A 7,891-nucleotide genomic window follows, 5' to 3' on the forward strand; every position below is an offset into this window, starting at 1 on the left:
AATTATCTATGGAAGAATACAATTAAATAGCATTTTATTCCACATTGGAAAAGAAAAAGCATTTTGGTAAGAAGCTAGACTAATTCATTCAAAGAACTGAAAGAAAAATAAAAATATCAGTTCAGGATAAATCCTGAGGGGATTTCACTGACTTTATCAGACCCAAAAGCTATAACTCTTGTTGCATAGGTCCTGCTTTACCTTTGTCTTAACCATCCAGCAGAAAAGTATAAAAACGAAATATAAGAAGTAAAGCCATGTTGTTATGTTGAGCTCTAGGGGACTCAGGTCAATAATTTCTGACATTGCCTGTGAAGCAGAAGACCCAATATTATTATGGACTACTGAACTCTTTTAGAATATTTTTCTGAGTTTACACACCTATAATATTTGAATGATGGAACTTAACAAAAAAAAGGGGATACAGATGAATGTCCATTTTGTATCTGTGTATTCAAAGTGGTTAGCATAAATATATAGTTACGTTCTCTTAATGAATAAAGGGATTTGTTCTAATGGTGTTTGTAAGCAGAATTTCAAGTCCGCATCTTGTATAGCAATTAACCATGAGGAAGAATGTATGCAGTGTGTTAATTACTGAAACTGTCCTAACAATTTGTTTTGAAGCTGTCTCATTGCTATTTGTTTCTCAATAAAATTATGGAAAAAATTTTAAAAATCTGTTCTCATTGAATTTTATACTTAGGAAACATACCTTTGAGAACTAAAAGAAATATATTTTGCACTTATACAAACTGGAAATATTCTTTTTTTCAAAGTTTTATTGATAAACACTAACTAGAAATATTCTAATAACTGTAGACCTAGCATATAGAAAATATCAATTAGCATAATACAAAAGCAAGAGAAGTTGCTGTATGATCCTGGATAAAGAATAAAGAGCTCTCAAAATGGTAGTTATGGATGGCTATGCCAAATGTATTAGATGAACCCATTTAAAAGATCACTTAAAATTTCTACAAAACAGTATCAATCTTGTGTGGGGTTCTATACTCATTTTGTGTGTGTGTGTGTGTGTGTGTGTGTGTGTGTGTAAAAGACAAGGAAGAAGTAATATAAAGTCAATGGAAAATGGATATATACTTTTTAAAGTTTCTACTCCTAGGATCAAATATCATACCTTCTAAGTAGTTTGTAAGTAAAAGATAGAGTATATATCTTAAAACAAAATTAATATTAAACAATATTCAAAAATTAAGTATTAATTAAAATTTTCAAAACAATTCACCTAAGAAAAAGTTTTCATGGTAATAAAGAATTACAAAGATTAAAACACAGCATAGACACTGGAATGGCAAATATATTACCACCACTTTTAAAAGTTTAGGGATATAATATTGCACAAATTTCTAGTAGGTTTGGACATGGACAGTGTCCATGACACTTACTCATGGCCAGGTGTCACTTGTGGGACTGAACTACTGCTATTTCCTTGATATCCAACTTGTAGATATGGATATAATCATGCCCCATAAGGTACAGGAGAAGTCAATTTGTAGAGCATGTTAATGGAAATATTTTGCTACTGTGTACAAAACAATAATTGAAAGACTGCTTTTATTTACCATTTTTTCCACCCGTATTTAATTGTTTGCCTTATTTGGTGAGTTCCTTCCATTCTCATTCGTGGAGTTGTGGTTATTTTGCTCCCTCTCTAGAAAATCTTTTAGTAGTCTGTAGGTTTGTCTTTGTCATCATGAAATTCTTAAGTTGTTGTTTGTCATGAAAGTATTTCACTTCTCCATTATACTTGAAAGAGAGTTTTGCAGAGTATATCACTCTGGGTTGCACTTTGTTTTCTTGAAAAACTTGAAGTACTTTGCTCCATGCTCTTCTTGCCTTGATGGTTGGTGAACAGAATTTCACCATTATCCTGGTATATTTTCCTTTAAATGTGATCTGTTTCTTTTCTTTAGCTGCTTTTAGTATACTGTTCCTGTGCTGAATTTCTGGGACCTTGATTATTATATGTCTGGTTGTGGTTTTAATTGGGTTGATGTTACTTAGAGCTCTATATGCTTAGGTTACTGAATGTCAGATAATTTCCCCATATTTGCGAAGTTTTCTGCTATTACTTCCATTCATATTCTTTTATATCATTTGAATTGACTCCTTCCTTCTCCTGATGCCTATTAGTCTCATGTTGTTCATTTTTGCATCATCTTGCAGGTATTGAATTATATTTTCCTGCATCCTTCTTGTTTTTAAGAAATCTTTTCTTACATTTTCAATAGCTGCAATGTTGTCTTTAAGGTCTGAAATTCTAGTTTCACTTTCATGCAAATGGTTTTGCTAGTTTGTGATTGAGGTTTTAAAATCCTGTACATCACTTTGGATCTGTTTCATGCATTCTATTTTTTCCTAATTGTTTATTCAAGGATTCCATCATTTTTATATTCAACTCTAATGTTTTTATGAGTGTCTTCTTTAGAAGCACTTAGTACTTCTTTTAGTACAGTTATTATTTCTTTTCTTACTTCAGAAATTATATCAGATCTGATTTTCTCTATACCTTTCTACATTTTTTTCTTTACTTCAGATGCTATTATTTCAGAGCTTTTAGGTGTATGATTTCCAATTTGTTCTATGATAGCATCTTCTGCATTTTTTCAGGGTGGGCTCAGTGCCTGAGACTGTCTTTTGTGCCTTCTCTTTGTCATTTTCTGCAGCACTGTCTTCTGACCTTTGTTGTAGAGCTTAGATAGAGTTATTACCTAAGCGCCAGGTCTAAATCTACCAATTTCAAACTTGTCCAAGTGAGTGTGCCTTGGATGTGATTTTTGTCCTCCACTTCTTCCTGTTGCAGCCCATGAAGTTGAAACCTCTGTGCCAATCTGGCAATATGTTCTCTTCCTGAGTCAGTTGGGTGGGTCTTGCTTTTAGCCTCTTTGAAGGAGTTCTGCTGCAGGTTCCATACTTTGACTGGACTGTGGGTGAAATGAGGATCTAGTTGACCCCAGGTCTTTTCACTCACACACCTCGCCTGCACTCTGGGTCAAATGAGGGTCCAGCGGGCCTGGTCTCTGGGTTGTATGAGGATCAGGTGGGCCCCAGACAGTCTCACTCACACACCGGGCCTGTGTCCTGGGTCGAGTGAGGATCCGACAGGCCCTGGTTGGTCTCATTTAGACGCCGGCCCTATGCTCTGGATCAAATCAATTGTTTTATTCATTTAATTTTGTAAATAATTTATTTACAATGTGGAATCTATTATTAATCTCATGCTGTGTATTCATTTCAGAAAGATTTCCCTAAAATTCATTCTGTCAACATCTTATGTCTTTCATATTTCAATATTTGTCTATAATTTTAAATATTCTATGTAATTATTGATTTTCAATAAAGTTATGGAACAAAGTGTCAAACATGCAAAATTGAGGACAGAAATATTTATTTAGCTCACAGCTAGTGCAGGTTTCAGTCCATACACCACTGGGTCTAAGGCTGAGTGTCTCATGTTAGAGTGCGACAGCTCATAGTAGTGGAAAACAGCAAATCACAAAGGGATGTGTAGCAGCTGTGGCAGATAGCAAGCCTCTTTCACTTCTTTATATTGTATTCGGGCTATCTGCTGAAGGACAGGTGTAGTACTCATAGCTGTAATTCCAGCACTGGATCATGAATTAATCACAAAATCTATCATATGCTCCAAAGACTGCATTAGCATTTGGGAGGACAACTAGGCACAAACCATAACATTCCTCTTCTTGCACCCCCTACAAACTCATGTACTTTCCTTTATGCATAAGGCATTTTAGTCCATCTCTAAGAGTTACCAAAGACTTAATATTTCAGCATTGATAAAAAGTCCACATCCAAATTTCCTCCAAGGTCTGAGGCCAACTCTTAGGTGTGAGCCACTGTACAAATGAAAAGTTAAACACTTTAAACATTCAGTGGCACAAGATAAACATTACCACTCTGATAGGTACAAACAACAGAATACAAAGTACTGGGACAAAATCAAGTCCAAAATTAAGAAGAGCTAACATTACATCAGGTATTTCCATGTGGAACATTCAAAGCAATCTGAGGCAGATTATAAGCTCCATATGATTCCACCTCTATGGCACTTTTATTAGCAGTGAACATGGCTTTTCTCTTACGTGGGCCTTTGTGCGTGGATATCAAGGGCTCTTTATCAAAGCTCAGTCTCAGAAAATAGTGTAGCATCTTTTGGCCTAAGTCATCATCGGAAGTACAGATCAATAGACAGCATATCACTGATCTGTTGCTTTGGCTCTTGGCTAGTCCCATTTTAATTGCTTAAAGACAATTGATATGATAGAATATTACTGCAGCCATCTCTCTCTATATATATATATACATTAATACACGAAATGAAATCTAGCAGTACCCAAAATGGAGACAAATGATCTTCTTTCAGGGACAGCCTTCCCAGTGGTCTTCCATAAAATATTCAGTGACATAATATATCTCAAATGCATTGGAGCTGTAAAAACTATTCATCCAAAACTTACTAGATGATACTAATCTGTAATGTAAAGCAAATGGGAGTAGTAAATTAAAGAAAAGTGCACTTGGAATAAGTAATTAATTTATAGAAATCAGCTTAGAAATTTTCTAAGTAAGAGATGAGACAAAGTATCAAAGTAAGTGATGTTTACATGACAACTAGTTTGAAAAAAGATATAATTGCAGAAGTCCAACTTAAGGGAAGAATTGTAAAACTCGTCACAATATAACAAATAATAACTTAGGAAGTTAAGCCCATTAAAATTAGAGCAGATTTTTCAACAAACAATTAAACCCAACTTAAGTTAGAGTGAAGCCTTTAAAACCTTAATATAAAGTACCCATGCAGACTACTACATCCTTCTCAACTACAGTTTAAGATGGATGTGGAAATGAGTACAATATATGACAAGTGACAGTTTTTGAATTCATGAACACCAGACCATCTGTGTAAGTATTCCAGAATATACAAAACAGAAGCAACAATTCAAAGAAAAGTAAAATATGCCTTAGAACAGAAATATAAAGCAAATGTGGAATTAAAATATATGCTGCAACGGATTTATCTTAGTTCCTTTTCTCTAATAATTGAGAGAATACAAAGGATCAAAGATAACAGAGAAAAAGTTTATTTAGCTTATAATTTCTAGGATTTTCTCTGCATAATTGAAGTGATTCAAGGCAGACTGGTACATGGCAGAGAAGCATAAATTCAGAGTGTAAAAAAGAGCACAAATACATACAAATGAGAAACACAGACCTCTTTCAGATCTTTTTATCTTATTCAGACTGCTGGAATATGGTTGTGTCAATGCAATTAGTGGACTGATCCAGCAATCATTCACCTTTAATTGCAACTCCTTTAATATTAGCTTAGCTTAAAGCATCAATAAGAAACCCTTGCTTCATCTATGTCTGTAAAAAGCCCTGTATAATAGTGCATGAGGCTTTGAGAGATAGCTGTATAAATGTAACATTCCTCGTGTGCCCCCACAGGACTCATCATGTCCCTTTTAGCAAAAAGCACAAAATGCTTCAACATTTGCCAAAGTCAACTAATAGTTACAAAAATGCTGAAAGCTCCAAAATCCAAAGCTCTGAAATTTAAAGCAAAATCTTGGCAATGATCTCATGTACAAATGAAAAAAAGTTAGGTACTTCCAACTTGCAATTGCACAAGTTGGCATTTCCATTCCAAAGGTTACAGACAGAGGGGTTCAAAAGGAATGGGCTCAGAGCAGGGCTAAAGTCCATCAGAGAAAACTTAATCTGTCCAGTCCCCTGTGTAGTCTCTAGCAAGATGTGAACTCAAAAATTACTTTAATGACTCTAAAGCTACGGCACTTCTGGTTGTTCTAGCTCTAGTAGCTTCTCTCTTAGGCTGGTTCTGCTCCTTCCTTGCCATTTTCCTCATAAGATCCTGAATGCTGAAAACTTATTGTTTCTCTGTTGTTCCTTTGGCTTCACACTCATAGTTTCACACTCATAGCTTCACACACTTCACTCATAGAGACAAACTGTTTGGCCACAAAACCCTCTAATACATAGATGGAAGCCTTTGTAAATGATAATTTGCCCTTTCTGCAAGAACCTAAAACTGGTGTCACATGGATGACTTCACTAACACGTGGAAATTAAACACCTTTCTGAACAAACAATGTGCCACAAAAGCAATCATAAACAAAATTACAGTATATTCCATGGTACTGCTACTGCTGTCAATGTGCCCATGGGCCATTTTTCTTGTGGCACAGACAAACAAATACCAATTAGACAGGAGAAGAGTGATGTTTAACCGCCTTTCCAGCAACAAGTACTTTGGGGAATGGCAGAATGTTTTGAACAGGACACTTATTTTTGGATATTAAATGGGAGGCCACGGAGCTCTGAGTTGTTCTTTGAAAGACCCTGGAAAGTACAAATCTCTGTCAGCATTTGCTCCAATTTGCAACCGAGTTCTCTGTGCTTAGGGAAAATATTCCCTGGATATTTGCAAATGGATAAAAGTAAATGGAAGACTTATAATGCAACCCATCTTGTTAGTTGTTATCTAGGTTCTCAGCTGGACATACTGATTGATCAACGAAAAGATGACCAGTTACTTGAGGATGGACAGCTACTCCCATATAACTTTATCACTCTTATACATAAAAGACAATCCCTCTTGTTTTTAGATTACAAGGGGGTTATGATGATAGTTTCTACTTCATTGACACTTGAATTAGTGATCATATCAGACATCATGCAAAATGAAAGCATGAAAATCTTCAAATGAATGAATGTCTTCAAGATAATAAAAGTGAAAATAATTACTGGCAAAAGACATTGTTAAAAATACAGGATTTCATAATGCTAAAAGCTTCCTTCTACAGTTGAATCACATTCTGAATTAATGCGTAAAAACTTCTTCTGATTTAAAAGTTATTTTACCAATGTTCACATAGGAAGTTTTAGTAATTTTCTTTTGCTGTGATTTGGAACTCTTTGTACATTAATCTCAGAACCCTGAATATGAGTATAATATTGTTCATATCATAGAATACTAACCTGGAACAGAGCACTTAAAGGTTATTTAGCCCAGATTTCCTCTTTTCCAGACTTCCAGCATCTGAAGTCATGGACTGTAAATTTGACTTCTGGGAGGCTGTTAATTAGTGGTTGCCAGGTGTAGAGCAATGAAGTAAGGTAAGAAAATTGAAAATAATCCTGCCATTATATCTGTGGGACAGCTATGACTAGAAAACAAATTTCTAAATTTCAGTCCAGTGATTTCTTTCTTATTTTTTGAGCTCACTAAATCTGTGAATATTGGTTTTCATGATGTCTCATGAATTAACTACAATAACTACAAGACTTATGAACCAGTTTTATTCCCAGAGAGCATTCATAAATTGTGAGTACAAGAAAGTGAGTCTTACACATCTTTGACATAAATATACAATGTAAAGCATTAAAAAAATCTTAACAGAAAAATACTATAAATTATTTTTACTTTCATAGTTACCTTAAAATTCTAAGGTAGACATGTGAGGTAAATACAGGTACTGTTCCTTATTGGAGGTTGGTTCACCCGTGAAAGTTCAGAACTCAGATGTTCTTAAATCAGGACTTAATGTAATAAGACTTAGTCTAAAATGGCTAAAGGAATTTTACACATTTCATTTGTTATTGTAAATGTTTATTTTAATCATCTTCAGAAATTTAACCTGGTGAGCTCACAGAGAAAAGTAACTTTTTGGATAATATTAATTTACATTCTTTTATAAACTTCCTTAAAAGACATTTAGAGTATTATAGGTTTTCTTGGCAAAAGTTTTTCTATTTTTCTTTTAAAAAGCACAAAAGAGGGGGCTGGTGAGATGGGTCAGTGGTCTAAAGCACCTACTTGGAACAA

Source organism: Octodon degus, unplaced genomic scaffold, assembly GCF_000260255.1.
Source record: "Octodon degus isolate 3935 unplaced genomic scaffold, OctDeg1.0 scaffold00365, whole genome shotgun sequence".
Classification (NCBI taxonomy): domain Eukaryota; kingdom Metazoa; phylum Chordata; class Mammalia; order Rodentia; family Octodontidae; genus Octodon; species Octodon degus.